The sequence below is a fragment of the Chiloscyllium punctatum genome, chromosome 20 (assembly GCF_047496795.1).
Source record: "Chiloscyllium punctatum isolate Juve2018m chromosome 20, sChiPun1.3, whole genome shotgun sequence".
Taxonomy (NCBI): Eukaryota; Metazoa; Chordata; class Chondrichthyes; order Orectolobiformes; family Hemiscylliidae; genus Chiloscyllium; species Chiloscyllium punctatum.
In genome coordinates, this window is record NC_092758.1 from 64,969,056 (window position 1) to 64,990,159 (window position 21,104).

General features: G+C 43.8%; 1 protein-coding gene across 3 annotated transcripts in view; it reads left to right on the top strand.

Annotated features, from left to right (window-relative positions):
- Window positions 1-21,104, top strand: part of ctnna1 (catenin (cadherin-associated protein), alpha 1) — a 292,857-nt gene that overhangs the window by 111,467 nt on the left and 160,286 nt on the right. Inside the window, exon 1 of one of the 3 annotated variants that reach the window (XM_072591039.1) lies at window positions 15,041-15,261. The exons of the other annotated variants lie outside the window; for them this stretch is intronic. The gene's annotated coding sequence lies outside the window, so the exon portion shown is untranslated. Of the gene's footprint in view, window positions 1-15,040; window positions 15,262-21,104 lie in introns of those variants that run through there. 3 annotated transcript variants of the gene reach the window in all.

Below are 21,104 nucleotides of genomic sequence, written 5' to 3' on the forward strand. Positions count from 1 at the left end.
AAACCTCCATCAGGAGTACTGTGTAATTTTGTTCTCCTTACCCAACAAAAGGATATACTTGCCTTAAAAAGGAGATCTATTCGAAATTCACTAGTTTGAAGTTTGGATATGAATGTATGGCCCAATGAGAAATTGAACAGTCTGGGTCTTTCATTCGGAATGCAGAGGAGTGAGATGTGAACTCACTGAAATGTAAATATTACTTGAAGGATTTGACAGGCTAGACACAGAGGCAGTTTTCCCTGTTTACTAAGTGCAAAACTAGGGCTCATACCTTAGTTAAGCACCAGATATTTAACATGTAAATGAGGAGAAATGCCTACACTCAAAGCATTGTGAATTTTTAGAATTCTCCACTTCAGAATGGCTGTGCCTGTTCAGTTGCTGAGAGTATTTAAAGCGAGGAATGACAGATGTTTGGGTAGGAGTGGAACCATGGACAATGGGGACAGAACAGATAAGCAGAATTGATGTCAAAGATCCATGTCATCTTATTGAATGTCAAAGTAAATTTTTAAAGAGCTTATGGCCCTCACGTGCTTCTATTCTTCATATTTTAAAGTTAAATGGCATCATTCAGTTCTAGTGTTTCCATTTGTTCTCTGCAATCACAACATCCATTGGTCACTCTTGTCAAAATAAATCCAAAATTGTGTTAAATCACAATAATTTTCTAATGGATATTGAGTTAATACATCTTGAAACTAATAGGTATATTGTCTATTTTTAAAAAAATCATGGACATGCTGTGATTTTTTTTTCATTGGAACATAGGAGTTTGAGAGGTAACCTTAGAGAAGTTTATACAATTATGAGGTGTATATATAGGGTTAATGGTAGTGTCCTATCCCGAGGATGTGGGATTTCAAGACTAGGGAGCACATTAAGGTGAAGAGAGAGAGAGAGCGAGAGTGAGAACGAGCACACGAGAGCGAGAGAGAGATTTAATTCAGGCATGAGGTACAATTTTATTTTTTGCACCATGGGTGGTTCATGTGCAGAATTAACTGCTAGAGGAAGTGGTGGATGCAGGTACAAATACAACACTTAAAAGATATTTGAATAACTATATGAATAGGAAAGCTTTGAAGGGATATTGGCCAAATAAGCAGGACTGATTTAGTTCAGGAACGTGGTCAGTGTGAGCTATTTGGAGCAGAGGGTCTGTTTCCAACCTCATTAAAGTAACAGTTGCTTCAAATTTATAACTTTGATAGTTTGACAATGTCAGGAATGTAAATACATCTACTTTCTCCCTTGAAAGAATTATCAAGTGAAGCTGCAAGTTTCAACTTGTATGTGAATTAAATACCTGAAATCAATAAAAAAATCCATCCAAAGCTGTTAAACAATGTGAGCTTTAGTATTTCTTCATGTCATACAAATAAGTCTTTATTACTGACTTTCATATTGCAGAACCTATGAGGACAATATTTACCAGTATTTTGTAAATGTTATGCCCTGCTGTTCTTAGAGATGACATGCGCTTTTCAGTCATAATTGCATACAAGCACATCACGATTCTCAGATTGCCTGGGAGTTGAGCCAAATCAGGCCAGCAATGTCAGCAATAACATGCCATCCATTCCTGCCCTTCATCAAAATCTGTTGCTTTGGGACTTGTGGGTTATCCCTTCAGTCCAGAAAACTTCTTAATGAAAACCCATTGGAGATTCAAAGACTGATTTACTGCATATGAATTGTGTGAGATGCTGGTATTGTCACCTGAGAATATAAATATTGAGCAGCATGTATCAGCCAGAAAAGGAAGTTTGCTATATAATTAAAAGGACAATGATTTCTCATAGGTTTTACTAAATACAGGAAGTGTATTTTGAGCTTTTAGGGTGTCAGCAGCACTAGCAGTGTTCTATTGGAGTCATAGAGATGTACAGCATGGAAACAGACCCTTCAGTCCAACCACTCCATGCCGACCAGGTATCCCAACCCAATCTAGGCCCATCTGCCAGCACCTGGCTCATATCCCTCCAAACCCTTCCTATTCATACATACATCTAAATGCCCCTTAAATGTTGCAATTGTACCACATCCTCTGGCAGCTCATTCTATACACGTACCACCCTCTACGTGAAAACGTTGCCCCTTAGGTCTCTTTTATATCTTTCCCCTCTCACCCTAAACCTATGCCCTCTAGTTCTGGAGTTCCCGAACACAGGGAAAAAAAACTTTGCCCATTTATCCTATCCATGCCTCTCAGGCGACTCAGGCGACTCATGCCTATCCCGACTTAGGCGACTGACTGTGTGGAGTTTGCACATTCTCCCCGTGTCTGCGTGGGTTTCCTCCAGGTGCTCCGGTTTCCTCCCACAGTCGAAAAATGTGCAGGTCAGGTGAATTGGCCACGCTAAATTGACCGTAGTGTTAGGTGCAGGGGTAAATGTAGGGGAATGGGTCTGGGTGGGTGAGCTTTGGCAGGTCGGTGTGGACTTGTTGGGCCGAAGGGCCTGTTTCCACACTGTAAGTAATCTAATCTAATAATTTTGTAAACCTCTATAAACCTCAGCCTCCAATGCTCCAAGGAAAACAGCCCCAGCCTGTTCAGCCTCTCCCTGTAGCTCAGATCCTCCAACCCTGGCAACATCCTTGTAAATCTTTTCTGAACCCTTTCAAGTTTCACAACATCTTTCCAATAGGAAGGAGACCAGAATTGCATGCAATATTCCAACAGTGGCCTTGCCAATATCCTGTACAGCTACAACATGACCTCCCAACTCCTGTACTCAATACTCTGACCAATAAAGGAAAGCAGACTAAACGCCGTCATAACTATCCTATCTACCTGTGACTCCACTTTCAAGGAGCTATGCACCTGTACTCCAAGGTGTCTTTGTTCAGCAACACTCCCTAGGACCTTACCATTAAGTATATAAGTCCTGCCAAGATTTGCTTTCCCAAAATGCAGCACCTCGCATTTATCTGAATTAAACTCCATCTGCCACTTCTCAGCCCATTGGCCCATCTTGTCCAGATCCTATTTTAATCTGGGGTAACCGTCTTCGCTGTCCACTACACCTCCAATTTTGGTGTCATCTGCAAACTTACTAACTGTACCTCTTACGCTCGCATCCAAATCATTTAAATAAATGACAAAAAGTAGAGGGCCCAGCACTGATCCTTGTGGCACTCCACTGTGTCACAGGCCTCCAGTCTGAAAACCAACCCTCCACCACCACCTGCCTTTGAGCCAGTTCTGTATCCAAATGGCTAGTTCTCCCTGTATTCCATGAGATCTAACCTTGTCAATCAGTCTCCCATGGGGAACTTGTCGAATGCCTTACTGACATCCATATAGATCACATCTATTGCTCTGCCCTCATCAATCTTCTTTGTTACTTCTTCAAAAAACTCAATCAAGTTTGTGAGACATGAGTTCCCACGTACAAAGCCATGTTGACTATCCCTAATCAATCCTTGCCTTTCCAAATGAATGTATATCCTGTCCCTCAGGATTCCCTCCAACAACTTGGCCACCACTGAGGTCAGGCTCACCGGTCTATAGTTCCCTGGCTTGTCTTTACCGCCATTCTAAAACAGTGGCACCACGTTTGCCAACCTCCAGTCTTCCGGCACCTCACCTGTGACTACAGATGATACAAATATCTCAGCAAGAGGTCCAGCAACCACTTCCCTAGCTTCCCACAGAGTTCTCGGGTACACCTGATCATGTCCTGTGGAATTTATCCACTTTTAACCATTTCAAGACATCCAGCACTTCCTTCTCTGTAATCTGGACATTTTGCAAGATGTCACCATCTATTTCCCTACAGTCTATATCTTCCATATCCTTTACCACAGTAAATTCCGATGCAAAATATTCATTTAGTATCTCCCCCATTTTCTGTGACTCCACACAAAGTCAGCCTTGCTGATCTTTGAGGGGTCCTATTCTCTCCCTAGTTACCCTTTTGTCCTGAAAATAATTGTAAAACCCCTTTGGATTCTCATTATTTCTATTTGCCAAAGCTATCTCATGTCCCCGTTTTGCCCTCCTGATTTCCCTCTTAAGTATTTCCCTCTTTCTTCATTCTCTTCTAAGGATTCACTCGATCTATCCTGTCCATATCTGACATATGCTTCCTTCTTTTTCTTAACCAAACCCTCAATTTCTTTAGTCATCCAGCATTTCCTATACCTACCAGCATTCCCTTTCACCCTGACAGGAATATACTTTCTCTGGATTCTTGTTATCTCATTTCTGAAGCCTTCCCATTTGCCAGCCATCCCTTTAGCTGCGAACATCTGCCTCCAATCAGCTTTCGAAAGTTCTTGCCTAATACCTTTCTCCAATTTAGAACTTCAACTTTTAGACTTGGTCTATCCTTTTCCATCACTATTTTAAAATGAATAGAATTATGGTCGCTGGCCCCAAAGTGCTCCTCCACTGACACCTCAGTCACCTGCCCAGCCTTATTTCCCAAGAGTAGGTCAAGCTTTGCAGAAAATTGTCTTGTACGCACTTAACAAATTCCTCTCCATGTAAACTTTTAACACTATGGCAGTCCCAGTCGATGTTTGGAAAGTGAAAATCCCCGAACATAACTACCCTATTATTCTTTCATATAGCTGAGATCTCCTTACAAGTTTGTTTCCCAATTTCCCTCTGACTATTGGGGGTTATATAATACAATCCCAATAAGGTGATCATCCCTTTCTTATTTCTCAGTTCCACCCAAATAACTTCCCTGGAAGTATTTCCAGTAACGTCCTCCCTCAGCACAGCTGTAATGCTATCCCTTCTCAAAAATGCCACTCCCCCTCCTCTCTTGCCTCCCTTTCTATCCTTCCTGTAGGATTTGTATCCTGGAACATTAAGCTGCCAGTCCTGCCCATCCCTGAGCCACTTATCCGAAACTGCTACGATATCCCAGTCCCATGTTCCTAACATGAGTTCATCTGCCTTCCCTGTTAGGCCCATTGCATTGAAATAAGTGCAGTTTAATTTATTAGTCTTACCTTGTCCCTGCTTGCCCTGACTGTTTGACTCACTTCTGTTCTCAGCTGTATCCGTCTCAGATCGATCTCTATCCTCACTATCTTCCTGGGTCCCACCCCCCCCCCCCCCCCCCCCCGACCTTACTAGTTAAATCCTCCCAAGTAGTTCTAGCAAATTTCTCTGCCAGTATATTAGTCCCCTTCCAATTTAGGTGCAATCCGTCCTTCTTGTACAGGTCACTTCTACCCCAAACGAAATTCCAATGATCCAAAAATGTGAATCCTTCTCCCATACACCAGCTCCTCAGTCATGCATTCATCTGCTCTATCCTCCTATTCCTCCCCTCACTAGCTCATAGCACTGGCAGTAATCCAGATATTACTATCCTTGAGGACGTCCTTATTAAATTTCTGCCTAACTCTCTGTAATCTCCCTTCAGAGTCTCAACCTTTTCCCTTCCAATGTCGTTGGTTCCAATGTGGATAATGACCTCCTACTGGTGCTTCTCCCCCGTGAGAACATCCTGCACCCTCTCTGAGACATCCTTGATCCTGGCACCAGGGAAGCAACACACCATTCTGCTTTTTCTCTACTGGCCACAGAAACGTCCATCTGTACCTCTGACTACAGCATCCCCTAACACAATTGATCTCTTGGAAGCCAACGTACCTCTCGTTGCATTAGAACCAGTGTCAATACCAGAAACTTGGCTGTTCATGCTACGTTCCCCTGAGAATTCATCACCCCCTACATTTTCCAAAACAGCATACCTGTTTGAAATGGGTATATCCACAAAAGACTCCTACACTAGCTGCCTACCTCTCTTATCCTTCCTGGAATTAACCCATTTATGTGACTGTATCTGAGACTTCCTCCTTTCCCATAACTGCCATCCTTCACATACTTTTGCAAATTCCTCATCGCTTCTATCTGTCTCTCCAACCGATCCACTCGATCTGATAAGATTCATACCCAACGGCATTTATGGCAGATATAATCCGCAGTAACCCTTAAACTCCCACATCTGTCAAGAAGTACACATCACTGCAAAGGCCATTTTTGCTCCTTCACAATCTACAGATCCAGAAAATAACACCATCTTATTCCTCTACAAACACTGCCCCAAGTTAAATTATTAGCTATGGCTTATATTTTAAATTTAATCAAGAGAGACTTATCTCCAAAAGCATATAATCAAGAAAGAATCCACTATGAGAAAGTGAGGACTGCAGATGCTGGAGATCAGAGCTGAAAATGTGTTGCTGGAAAAGCGCAGCAGGTCAGGCAGCATCCAAGGAGCAGGAGAATCGACGTTTCGGGCATGAGCCCTTCTTCAGGAGAATCCAATATACTCACTACTGCAGAAGGAATCCACTATACTCACTACTGCAGCCTTTCTATTGGACAGACTTAAAACAACAATTAAATTATCAGATTCTGTGCTGTGAACTTCGCCCAACAGTTCCTCCAAGATTAGTTGTGAATTTTACTGTTTGTTAATTTTCCTAGCAGTACTCCGATGTCCAGCGATACAAGAATTCAAACAGCAAAGGCGGTAACTGTCCAGGTTCTCTCTCTCTATCTCCTGCACTGTCCTCACCATGTGCTTCCTTTGTCTGCTCTTCTCCCTTTTAAACTGCTGCTGTTTTGACTTTTTTTCCCAAAGTTCCAAAACAATGCAACAGCATATAAAACAGTAATTGCTGCTCCTGGAATTCGAGGAAATCATCTCCAACACCTAAAATACCTCAAAAATAAGGGGCAGCTCTTACAGCCAGAAATTTTTCCTGTCCTCCATCTTGGATTACCCAAAATTTACCAGTTGTGGCTTGTCTTTTTTCCCCATCTTTCAGGTGATGTTAATGGCCTTTGCTTTTATTTTCCCTGAACAACATTTAAAGTGCATCCTGGATTCTCAGAAAATGAGTGAACTCATTCATTCTACTGAATTTAGTTTTGTACTGTGCAGCCAATATTTCTTGAAACTGGCTGCACTGTGGATCCCAACATTCCACTGTTAGTTTAAGTAGTTTCCAATTAAGTGTGTCTATAGAATAATTTGGAGAAACAAGCAGATATGAATAAACTTAAGATTCCAGAATTCTGTGAGAACCAGTTCTAATAACTGGTACACTGAACTAGCCATTACAGTTTAATAGTACATAGTGATATTAGAAGCAGGACTTGAGGCAGCTAAGTGGAGTCTTTAAATAATTAATTCTTCCACATCACTCATTGAAAAAGATATTGGTAGGTTAATGCTGATTTAGTTTCAGAAGTGTCGTGAGCAGCTGACAGTTGAAGAGCTTTAGCTCCCATTAAGTGCATTTTATGGGGTTGAGAAATACTACAATAATATAATCTTTGGATTAACTAGGTTAACTATTAACAGTAGTAAAACATTGAGCAAGAAACGCTATCATTAGAAATAGGTAATTTCAGTAAAATAATATAAAACACATTACAGTTGGTTTTGTCATAATGATTGTTTCTTCAATGTGAATTGTCTATAAAGCAATTGAAGAATTTAGACCATTAGTTGTAGAAAGCGAACTTTCCTTACCTGTATTGGCTATAACACGATTCTGGTTCCAGTGGTTAAAATGGTACTGCTATTACATGATTTTCTTAGATCACAGGATCACATGGGAACAGAAAAATCACATTATATCAGAACAGACTGTATTTCTTTTCCTAAAAACTGGTGTGTACATAATAATCCAAAAGAAAATCCACAAAAATGATGTTTTGTAATGTATTATTGCCTTTTAAAGAAATGCTTACATTCCATACATTAAAAAAAGGCAAACATTCGTTGTTTGTAACACTGTCATCACGCTTTATTGGTCAATGAATAATTCATAGATTTCATTAGGAAACATCATAAATGATCATTACAAATTCATGAAGTGAAGAAAAATGCAGAGCTTTTTCTAAATGAAGAAAGGAAGCATAAGACTAAGTTGCCTTCATTCTATGTTGTACAATTATCTTAAAGTTTATAATGTTACACTTAGAAAGGAATAAAACAGCTGCGTTTCCCATTTCTATCATTTATTCAATGGCACATTTGAAAATCGCATATGGAGGACAAGATCAAGCTTGCCAACTGTGTACCCAATTTTTTGGTTTGTTGCCTCCAGCTTGCACAACCACCTGGAGTTATATTCCAGCATAAACAAGTATCTTCAGGATTAGACGTGAGTAACTTTAAAATAAAATGCTATTCCTAGTATTATTGATTAATTTTAAAATATATTAAAGTTGAAGTCAATTATTGATTTGGGGTGCGCATTAATTTTTTTTCCATTATTCAGTTGAAAATATTTTACACAATGAGAAACTTGATTTATATTCCAGTCCAGGTAGCTTAGAGATCTGGAGGTGGTCAACCAGTCTATCACTGACTAAACAAAGTACTTAATTGCAGTTGAAACATCTTTGGAGATTAAGAATCTAAATCAAGGCAAGGACCCTCTTGTGGTGCAGCTGTACTGCCTCTATCACTAGACTGGGAGGCTTAGATTCAAGTTCCACCTGCTCTAGAGGTGTTTTATAACATCTCTGAACAGGTTGATTGGACAAATAAGTAATAAAAAATTCTAAATCAAGGTTAACTATTTTTATGTCATCATTGAGCCAGATGGCGGAGGTTCACAACAGCTGGGATATCTGTCCACCAAGCATGGGGAATTTTGACATTGACATCATGATTTATATATTTGAGATGCAGGCTACAACAACAGGATGAGAAGGGGCAGTAAGTTATGGGAAATGATGAAATAGCTGAGGCATTGAACAGCTACTTTGCATCAGTCTTCACAGTGGAGGATACTAATAACATGCTAGTAAGTGAAGAAGAGAAGAAGATATGAGGACCTGGAAACAATTATTATTACAGAAGAGTTAGTGTTGGGAAAACTAATGGAGCTAAGGATACATAAGTCTCCTGGCCCTTATGGAATACATCTCAAGGTACTAAAAGAGATGGCAGAAGAAATAGCAGGTGACTGGCAGTAGTTTTCCAAAATTCGCTGGACTTTGGGGCACTTGAGCAGATTGGAAAATAGCAAATTTGACACCATTGTTTAAAAAAAACGAAGCAGAAAAAAAGATGGAGAATTATAGACTACAGAGCTTAACCTCTGTAGTGGGGAAGATGCTGGAGTCTATCAAGGAAGTAATAGCAGGGCATCTCAAAAGATATTGCTCCATTGTACAGACGCAGCATGGGTTCATGAAGGGCAGGTCATGCTTCACAGATCTTTTGGAATTCTATGAAGACATTTCAAGCAAGGTGGACCCCAGGGACCCAGTGGATGTGGTATACCGAGATTTCCAAAATGCCTTTGACAAGGTGCTGCACATGAGGCTGCTGCATAAAATAAGGATGCATGGTGTTAGGGGTAGAGTATTAGCAAGGATAGAGGATTGGTTGACTGACAGGAAGCAAAGATTGGGGATAAGTGAGTGCTATTCTGGCTGGCAATCAGTGACTAGTGGTGTGCCTCAGAGATCAATGTTGGGACCACAATTATTTATAATTTATACAGATGATTTGAAATTGGGGACCACGTGTCAAAATTTGCCACTGACACTAAGATGAGTGGCAGAGCAAAATGTGCAGAGGACTAAAACTTTGCAGAGGAACATAGATACATTGAGTGAGTAGGCAAAGGTCTGGCAGATGGAATACAATGTTAGTAAATGTGAAGTCATTATTTTTGGTTGGAGTAACAGCAAACTAGATTATTACTTGAATGGTAAACATTGCAGAATGCTGATTTGCAGAGGGACCTGGGTGTCCTTGTGCATGAATCGCAGAAGGTTGGCTTGCAGGTACAACAAGAATTAGGAAGGCAAATGGAGTTTGCCTGCTACATTGTCTACTATGACCCATTACTAAAAGGGTTGAGTTTAAAAGCAGAGAGGTAGTGCTATAGCTGTACAAGGTGCTGGTGAGGGCACACCTAGAGTACTGTGTGCAGATTTGGTCTCCTTACTTGAGAAAGGATGTACTGGCACTGGAGAGGGTGCAGAGGAGGTTCACTAGGTTGATTCCAGAGTTGAGGGTTGTCTTATGAGGAGAGGCTGAGTAGATTGGGATTGTACTCACTGGAATTTAGAAGAATGTGGGGAGGAAGAGAAAGAGTGGGATTTTATAGAAACATGTAAAATTATGAAGGGAATTGATGAAATAGAAATACATAGGATGTTTCTACTGGTAGGTGAGACTAGGACAAGGGGGCATGCATCAAGATTAGAGGAACCAGGTTTAGAACTGAACTGAGAAAGAACTTCTTCACCCACAGGATTGTTAATCAATGGAATTCCTTGTCCAGGGTAGTAGTTGATGCTACTTCAGTAATCGCTTTTAAAGCTAATGTAATACTTGTTTGAAAAATAAAGGAATTAAAAGGATATGGTAAAAATGTGGGTAAGTGGAGCTGAGTCCACAAAAAGATTAGCCATGATCTTACTGAGTGGCAGAGCAGGCTCGAAGGGCTGGACGGCCTACTCCTGGGTCCTAGTTATTATGTTCTTAACTGTGTGGTACAATTCAGAGTAACTGGTAAAATTTCAAATGTAACAATTACAGTCTCTATGAAACTAAATTCTGAAGTAGCTTTAAGGTTCAATCAAACTATCATGAAATTTATAATTGTGAAATCTTAAATGTTTATTCATATCTTCTGGATTCTCCAAGCTATTAGGAGGAGAAAGTGAGGACTGCAGATGCTGGAGATCAGAGCCGAAAATGTGTTGTTGGAAAAGCGCAGCAGGTCAGGCAGCATCCAAGGAACAGGAGAATCGATGTTTTGGGCATCAGCCCTTCTTCAGGAATAAGGAAAGTGTGTCCAGCAGGCTAAGATAAAAGGTAGGGAGGAGGGACTTGGGGGCGGGGCATTGGGAATGCGATAGGTGGAGGGAGGTCAAGGTGAGGGTGATAGGCTGGAGTGGGGTGGGGGTGGAGAGGTCAGGAAGACGAGTTTGAGGGATTTGACTGAGACAAGGTGGGGGGAGGGGAAATGAGAGAACTGGAGAAATCTGAGTTCATCCCTTGAGGGTGGAGGGTTCCCAGGCGGAAGATGAGGCGCTCTTCCTCCAACTGTCGTGTTGCCATGGTCTGGTGATGGAGGAGTCCAAGGACCTGCATGTCCTTGGTGGAGTGGGAAGGGGAGTTGAAGTGTTGAGCTACGGGTTGGTTGGGTTGTTTGGTCTGGGTGTCCCAGAGGTGTTCTCTGAAACGATCAGCAAGTAGGCGGCCTGTCTCCCCAATATAGAGGAGGCCACATCGGGTGCAGCGGATGCAATAGATAATGTGTGTGGAGGTGCAGGTGAATTTGTGGCGGATATGTAAGTGTCCTTTGGGGCCTTGGAGGGAGGTAAGGGGTGAGGTGTGGGTGCAAGTTTTGCATTTCTTGCGATTGCAGGGGAAGGTGCCGGGAGTGAAGGTTGGGTTGGTGGGGGGTGTGGACCTGACGAGGGAGTCACGGAGGGAGTGGTCGTTTCGGAACGCTGACAGGGGAGGGGAGGGAAATATGTCCCTGGTGGTGGGGTCCATTTGGAGGTGGCGGAAATGACGGCGGATGATACGCTGGATATGGAGGTTGGTGAGGACCAGTGGGGTTCTGTCCTAGTGGCGGTTGGAGGGGCGGGGCTCAAGGGCGGAGGAGCGGGAAGTGGAAGAGATGCAGTGGAGGGCATCGTCAACTACGTCTGGGGGGAAATTGCGGTCCTTGAAGGAGGCCATCTGGGTGGTACGGTTTTGGAACTGGTCCTCCTGGGAGCAGATGTGGCAGAGACAAAGGAATTGGGAATATGGGATGGCGTTTTTACAGGGGGCAGGGTGGGAGGAGGTGTAGTCTAGGTAGCTGTGGGAATCGGTCGGTTTATAGTAAATGTCCGTGTCAATTCGGTCACCCGAGATGGAAATGGAAAGGTCTAGGAAGGGGAGGGAGGAGTCTGAGACGGTCCAGGTGAATTTGAGGTCGGGGTGGAAAGAGTTGGTAAAGTGGATGAACTGTTCAACCTCCTCGTCGGAGCACGAGGCAGCGCCGATACAGTCATCGATGTAGCGGAGGAAAAGGTGGGGGGGTGGGGCCAGTGTAGCTGCGGAAGATGGACTGTTCCACATATCCTCCGAAGAGGCAGGCATAGTTAGGGCCCATGCGGGTGCCCATGGCTACTCCTTTGGTTTGGAGGAAGTGGGAGGATTGGAAAGAGAAGTTGTTCAGGGTGAGGACCAGTTCAGTTAGTCGAAGGAGGGTGTCGGTGGAAGGGTCCACACCCCCACCAACCCAACCTCCACTCCCGGCACCTTCCCCTGCAACCGCAAGAAATGCAAAACTTGCGCCCACACCTCCCCCCTTACCTCGCTCCAAGGCCCCAAAGGACACTTACATATCCGCCACAAATTCACCTGCACCTCCACACACATCATCTATTGCATCCGCTGCACCCGATGTGGCCTCCTCTATATTGGGGAGACAGGTCGCCTACTTGCTGAACGTTTCAGAGAACACCTCTGGGACACCCGGACCAACCAACCCAACCACCCCGTAGCTCAACACTTCAACTCCCCTTCCCACTCCACCAAGGACATGCAGGTCCTTGGACTTCTCCATCGCCAGACCATGGCAACACGACGGTTGGAGGAAGAGCACCTCATCTTCCGCCTGGGAACCCTCCAACCACAAGGGATGAACTCAGATTTCTCGTTCCCTCATTTCCCCTCCCCCCACCTTGTCTCAATCAAATCCCTCGAACTCGCCTTCCTAACCTGCAATCTTCTTCCTGACCTCTCCGCCCCCACCCCACTCCAGCCTATCACCCTCACCTTGACCTCCCTCCACCTATCGCATTCCCAACGCCCCTCCCCCAAGTCCCTCCTCCCTACCTTTTATCTTAGCCTGCTGGACACACTTTCCTTATTCCTGAAGAAGGGCTGATGCCCGAAACGTCAATTCTCCTGTTCCTTGGATGCTGCCTGACCTGCTGCCCTTCTCCAAGCTATTACACAAACAAAATTAATTGGGAACTATTTAAACAAACAAACATTCACATTTAAAAAATGATCACCTGTGGGTACAGTATACATATTTTCCATGCCTATAGAAAAAAACACTTTATACTAGGCAATGAAAAATTGGGTGGCGCAGCGGCTAGTACTGCTACCTTACAGCACACGAAACCCAGTTCTGATTATAGCTTAGCCTGTGTGGAGTTTGAATGTTCTCCAAATATCTGAGTGGTTTTCCTCCAGGTGCTCTGGTTTCCTCCCACAGTCCAAAAATGTGCCGTTTAGGTGGATTGGCCGTGCTAACTTGCCCACTGTGGTCTAGGATGTGTAGGGTAGTTGGATTAGATGTGGGAAATACATGGCGTTTGGTAGGCGGGTGGGTCTGGGTAGGATGCTGTTCGGAGGGTTGGTTTGGACTTGATAGGCTAAATGCCTTATGGGTTATATGATACAAAGGAAATGAGAATTATATGTGACAGCTTTTTACAAAATGGAAAATCACTTTTCTCTTCTCCAACCCTCTTAATCACTGAATAAGAAAGTAGGCTTCTGTCAGTTAGAGTTGTGCAGCCTGAGTGTATGAGCAAAAGCAGACCGAGGGGCAAAAAACAGAAGTTGCTGGAAAAGCTCAGCAAGTCTGGCAGCATCTGTAAAGGGCTTATACCTGAAATATCTATTCTCCTGCTCCTTGGATGCTGCCTGACCTGCTGTGCTTTTCCAGCAGCACACTCTCAACCCAGCATCTGTGAAGAGAAATCAGAGTTAAGGTTTTGGATCTGGTGACCATTCCTCAGGACTATTTGTTTCTGATTTACAGCATCCACAGTTCTTTTAGTTTTTATTTAGTAGTCAGAGTGGTCTAGTTACTGATTTTTTAAATCCTGTTTCCTCCTGTGAGGGAATATATGGTATGTAGATCTAGTGGTGACCTGAGAGATAGTGAGGACTACTGATGCTGGAGATCAGAGTCAAGAGAGCGTGGTACTAGAAAAGCACATGATGAGGGGCTTATGCCCAAAACGTCAATTCTCCTGCTCCTCAGATGCTGCCTGACTTGCTGTGCTTTTCTCGCACCACACTCCCGACTAGTGGTGACCTGGGCAACATCCAATAGGCATTTGGGTCAGGATTAATTGGTAGAAACCCTCATTGTGAGTGGTGCAGTAAGCTTTTCTTTTAAAAATTATGCCTCAAAATTGGTTGACACTAGCATCACCCACATTGCCCATGCCGAATTACTCTTGCAACTAGTGGTGAGTTGCCTTTTCGAACTGCTACAACATCCATAGCAAAGTTAGAGAAGGAGTTCCAGGATTTTGACCTAGGATACTGGAAAAATAGCAAACACAAGTCCAAATCATGATGGCATGCGACTTGGTGGAGAAATTGCAGGTGGTAGTAATCTTATGCGTTCGGGGTTGCTGTTGAAATTAGTAGACCAGTTTGCTCTTGTCACTTTTGATAAACAGAAAGTGTTGCAGAAACTCAGCAAGTTTGGCAGTATCTGTGAAAAGAGAAACAGTCAAGGTTAAAATACCATGACCGGATTTACAGTATCCTTTTTTTTAATTTGGTCTTTAAAATGTTTTCTTCCAAATAAAGCGACTTGCCGTCAAAGCATGACTTACGTGAAGAACATGAAACACTTCCACAGGAGAATTTGGTGGTGGGAATGGACTTACACGCTGAACTTCCTGCCTGCTCTTCAAGACGGCACAAGAGACAGACTTTAGAAAGGTTGTAAGGATCATTACAAAACATTCACTACGTGAACACACACCTGACATCATGACATAAACAGCTTGCTGCTGCTGCTCCCTTTGGGTGTGGCACTGAGGCCATTTCCAACTCCTGCTGCCCTCCCACCGCAGCTCCTCTTCACTTTAACCGGGCATCGGTCAACTCCACACAAATTCCTCTTACAGCTCATAGCACGGTGCTTTCCGGATCATTTTGTTTATTTAATTTGACGCGTCTTTATTATTTGGATTCCCCCCCCCCGTCTCTCCCGCGCACTTTTCAGGTTCGTTCCTGGTGCGGGCCGCGCAGGGGGCGTCCGGCTACTTCCTTGGAAGCGCTTCTCGCCCTCCCCCCAAAGCAGGGCTGGTTTCGGTGACTCAGAACGCTGGAAGTCAGTGAGGTATTAGAGTGTTATATCTTCGCCGGAGGAAAAAGTAGTAGGAGAAGCGGCAGCGAGAGAGCGAAATAAAGAAAACAAGCGGAACCACGACTTTTTTTTTGTGTGTGGAAGGAAAAACTGATTGAAAACAGCGATTTGAACCAAGTAAGTGAGAAGCGGAAGGAAAACACTTTTGTTAAAACACCGACAAGCATAACTTTTAGTAAATCGTAGAATTTCAGTGAAAACTCCGTTTCAGTTGTTGGTGGCGGCGGCCGTTGGGGGAAAGTTCCGTTTCGAACTCGGGCGAAGTTTAAATGGCCGCTCGAGTCCGATGTCGGTGCCGGGGTTTCACTCTTTTTTTCTCAACCAGGATTTCCGCGGTTGCGGTTAAAGGCACAGATTTATCACGCTTTTATTTAAGAAACATATATACTATATGTATGTGTGTGTGTGTGCGCGCAATCGCTTTTATTCCTCAGTCGTTGCGCTTGTTTGGACTGTTCGGCGCCTGTCTTAGGCCTCATCCTCTTCCTGGATTTGTGGACGGGAGAGGGCCCGGCACCGCCCCGTGAATTGTTGTGCACATATTAGAACCGTATAACTCGATACAGGTGCACTCATTAAACCTTTTACTTAGTTTCCCAAAGTTTCCCATCTTCCCCCTCCCGCCATCAGTTTTAAGTACGACTTATTGCTTTTTGCTTCTAAATCATTTATAGGTGGGATTTCAGACGCCAACTCAGCCTGCGTGTTGCTTTCCCTAAATGTTAATCTCAGTACGTTGTAATTTTGAAATATTTATAGAATGTCTCAGAAGCTGGATGAGTGGGCATGTGAGCTATGCCAGTAAAGTATGTTGTGAAGCTTTTAAAAGTTGCTTTCTAGTTTTGGTAGTTTGTTGGTACAGCTCCTTTAACATCAAAATAGTTTGTGCGTTGTAAAGCAACACTAGTCATTAAGCGACCTGAAGACAAAAGGTCAAACCTTTTGTCTGAGAGGGGTGTAAGTGGGTATCCCTGAGGGAAAAATAACCGTGGTGGAATACACGGCCAGCAATGATAGGGTGGTCAAAATCAGGAATTCTCAAGCTGCATGTGGAGGAGTGCATACTTATGGGTTGTTGGGCTGGAGGACATTAGAAGCAGAGTTTAGGGACGACATGAAGTAGTTTGAGAACAATTGTGAAAATTTCGAAGTTGAAATGTTGCCAGTTTATGAGTCAACAAAGTCCAGGAGGAACAACGTGATAACTGAATGGTTTGATCTGTGTATGGTCACATACACCAGAATTTTGGATGAGCAAATGTTTTAGATTAGATTACTTAGTGTGGAAACACGCCCTTCGGCCCAACACTTACACACTGACCCGCCGAAGTGCAACCCACCCAGGCCCATTCCCCTACATTTACCCCTTCACCTAACACTACGGGCAATTTAGCGTGACTTGGGGGAGGGGTGTTGGAAATGCGATCGGTGGAAGGAGGTTAAGGTGAGGGTGATGGGCCGGGGTGGGGGTGGGGGCGGAGAGGTCAGGAAGAAGATTGCATGTCCTTGGTGGAGTGGGAGGGAGAGTTGAAGCGTTGAGCCTCTACTCCTGGCACCTTCCCCTGCAACTGCAAGAAATGCAAAACTAGTGCCCACACCTTCTCTTCTCCTCTTCTCCCCCCTCCCCCATTACGTCCCTCCAAGGCCCCAAGGGATCCTTCCATATCCACCACAAATTCACCTGCACCTCCACACACATCATTTACTGCACCCGATGTGGCCTCTTCTATACTGGGGAGACAGGCCACCTACTTGTGGAATGTTTCAGAGAACACCGCTGAGACACCCGGACCAACCACCCCGTGGCTCAACACTTCAACTCCCCCTCCCACTCCACCAAGGACATGCAGGTCCTTGGACTCCTCCATCGCCAGACCATAGCTGGAGGAAGAGTGTCTCATTTTCCGCCTAGGAACCCTCCAACCACAAGGGATGAACTCAGATTTCTCCAGTTTCCTCATTTCCCCTCCCCTCCCCCCCCCCCCCCCCCCGTCTCAGTCCCAACGCTCGAACTCAGCACCACCATCCTAACCTGCGATCTTCTTCCTGACCTCTCCGCCCCTACTCCCACTCCGGCCTATCACCCTCACCTTAACCTCCTTCCTCCTATCGCATTCCCACTGCCCCTCCCCCAAGTCCCTCCTCCCTACCTTTTATCTTAGCCTGCTGGACACACTTTCCTCATTCCTGAAGAAGGGCTGATGCCCGAAACATCGATTCTCCTGCTCCTTGGATGCTGCCTGACCTGTGCTTTTCCAGCAACACATTTTCAGCTCTGATCTCCAGCATCTGCAGTCCTCACTTTCTCCTCCAGGGAAGGAGCTGTGCTTGTAAAGTAAAGTCTTAACTGTTCCAAACAACCATAATTATGATTTTTTGCTACAAATCTGTTTAAAGTCTGACCTTTTTATTTTAACACATGAAATGTACTTCGTCACAGAGTATGGAAACAGACCCTTTGGTCCAACTCGTCCATGCCGATTGGCTATCCCAATCCAATCTAGTCCCATCTCCCAGTACCTGGCTCTTTTCCCTCCAAACCCTTCCTATTCATATACCCATCCAATGCCTTTTGAATGTTGCAATTGTACTAGGTTCCACCTCTTCTTCTGGCAGCCCATTTCACACGCGCACCACTCTCTGGGTGAAAAAGTTGTCTCCTGTGTCTCTTATATCTTTACCCCCTCACCCTAAACCAATTGCAGCAGGTCAGGCAGCATCCAAGGAACAGGAGAATCGACGTTTCGGGCATCAGCCCTTCTTCAGGAAGATTCCTGAAGAAGGGCTGATGCCCGAAACGTCGATTCTCCTGTTCCTTGGATGCTGCCTGACCTGCTGCGCTTTTCCAGCAACACATTTTCAGCTCTGATCTCCAGCATCTGCAGTCCTCACTTTCTCCACCCTAAACCAATGCCTTCTATTTCTGGTCTCTCCCACCCCCAGGGAAAAGACTTTGTTTATTTACCCTATCCATGCCCCTCATGATTTTATAAACCTCTATATGGTCACCCCTCAGCCTCCGACGCTCCAGGGAAAACAGCCCTAGCTATTCAACCTGTCCCTCTGGCTCAAAACCTCCAACCCTGGCAACATTCTTGTAGATCTTTTCTGAACCCATGCAATATTCCAGAAGTGGCTTAAACAATGTCCTGTACCGCCACAACATGACCTCCCAATTCCTGTACTCAATCATCTAACCAATATAGAAAGCATACCAAACACCACCTTCACGACCCTATCTATTTTCAAGGAGCTATGACCTCTAGGATCTTACCATTAAGTGTATAAGTCCTGCTAAGATTTGCTTTCCCAAAACGTATCACCTTACATTTATCTAAATTAAACTCCATCTGCCACTCCTCAGTCCATTAGTCCTCCTGATCATGATCCTGTTGTAATCCAAGGTAACCTTCTTGGCTGCCCGCTACACCTCAAATTTTGGTGTCATCTGCAAACTTACTAACTATACCTGTTATACTCACATCCAAATCATTTATATAAATGAAAAGTAGTGGACCCAGCACTGATCCTTATGGCACTCCAGTCGTCACAGGCCTCCAGTTTGAAAAACAACCCTCCACCACCACCACCAAAGTCTTCTGCCTTTGAGCCAGTTCTGTATCCAAATGGCTAGTTCTCCCTGTATTCCATGAGATCTAACCTTGCTAACCAGTGTCCCATGGGGATACTTGTCGAACGCCTAACTGAAGTCCACATAGATCACGTCTCCTGCTCTTCCCTCATCAATTCTCTTTGCTACTTCAAAAAATTCAATCAAGTTTGTGACATGATTTTCCATGCACAAATTGACTATCCCTAATCGGTCCATGCCTTTCCAAATACACTTCTGTCCTGTCCCTTAGGATTTCCTCCAACACCGACATCAGTCTTTATTTCCAGGGCTTGTCCTTACCAGCTTTCTTTAATAATAGCCAACCTCCAGTCTTCCGGCACCTCACTTGTATCATCGATAGCCACAGGTATCTCAGCAAGAGGCTCAGCAATCATTTCCCTAGCTTCTCGCAGAATTCTGAGGTATTCCTTGATCAGGTCCTGGGGATTTATCCACTTTCACCTGTTTGAAGACATCCAGCACTTCCTTCTCTGTAATGTGGGCGTTTTTCAAGATGTCACCATCTATTTCCCCACATTCTAGATCTTCCATGTCCTTTTCCACAGTAAACACTGATGCAAAATACTCATTCAGTATCTCCCTTATCCCCTGCAGCTCCACACGCAAGTCACTTTGCTGATCTTTGAGGGCTCTGTTCACTCTCTAGTTGCCCTTTCGACCTTAACGTGTTTGTAAAATTTCTTTGGATTCTCCTTAATTGCATTTGCAAAAGCTATATCCTGTCTCCTATTTGCCCTCCTGATTTCCCTCTTAAGTATACTCCTATTGCCTTTATACTCTTCTGAGGATTCACTATTCCTCCTGTCTATACCTGACATATGCTTCCTTCTTTTTCTTAAACAAACCCTCAATTTCTGATCAAAACAGACTTTTTTGCTTTTTGGCCAATTATCTTGATGTTTTAAGGCAATACAAATGTTTATCTGATTAACTGCTCAAATGTTGCAAAAGTCTCTGACTCAGTCACCCTTGGACATTGAGCTCCACACTTCCACACCCCTCCAAGTGAAAAGGATTCTTAACTCTTTTAGTCCCTCTACCGATGTAAAAGTGCGTTCTGATCCACCTCCTATCTAAGTCTCTCATAATCTTGTATATCTCTGTCAGCACCCCTGTCAACTTTTGCTGCTCCAAGGAAAATGACCCCAGTCCAGTTTTTTGTCAGACTTTAGGCATCAGCACAATAAATGATATCTGCATCCTTGATAGTGCAGTCACATCCATTCTTGAATATGGTGACCAGAACTGGGTGCAGTACTTCAGTTGTGGCCTAACTACCTTTTTTATACAGTATTGGTGTAACTTGCTTACTCTTGCCTTTACAAGTCAAGGCATAGAATTCAAATATCCTCTATGCTTCTTTCATCTGCCTGCACTTCTACCATCAGAGACCTGTAGATATAGACACTAAAGATCCCTCTGATCTTTGTTACTTTCCAGGGCTTTTTTATTTATAGTGAATTAGAATCCCTACAGTATGGAAACAGGTCCTTCAACCCAACAAAGCCACACCGACCTTCTGAAGAGTAACCAACCCAGATCCATTCCTCTACCTTTATTATCCTGTATTTACCCTTGATTAATGTAACTAACCTACACACAGCCAATTCACTGAGCCTGCACATTTGGATTCTGGGAGGATGTGCAAGCTCCACACAAACAGTTGCTTAAGGCTGGAATTGAACCTGGGTCTTTGGCACTGAGCCAGCAGTGCTAACCAGTGAGCCACTGTGCTGCCCCAGATCTCTAATAGAGGTAATTTCTTGCCTTGTTAGTCTCCTTCAGTCGTATTTCTTTTAATTTTTCCAAGTTGAATTCCATTTGTCACTGCGTTGTCCATCTAATCAGTCCGTTAGTACCCACCTGCAGTTTACAGCTATGCTCCTCAGTATTTACTGCTTTATCAAATTTCATATAACTGTCAAACATCTTGGTCATGTCCCCTACATTTCAGTCCACATCATTTAAAGTGTACCACATATAGTCCCATGGTACTGCAGTTAATGCTCCTACTTTCTTGATAAGTCTTTCACAAGACATTTTTTAATAAAAGCCTCATCTCAAATTTAATGACATTTGTCAACCATGATGAGCATCTCCTTAACAAATTCATGTTGAAAATCCGTGATTTACCTATTGAAGTACAGACCGACTTCTGAGATTCTGAATATTTCTAATAACTTGCATACAGCTGAGGCAAGACTGGCCTGTAATTTTCTGGTCTGTCCTGCCTGACTTAGTGGTTTCGGTTCTCTTACTGTTGCTGCAGGTAGGAAAGGAATTTAATATTCATGAGTGTTTATTTCTATCCAGCTCCTTTTAATAA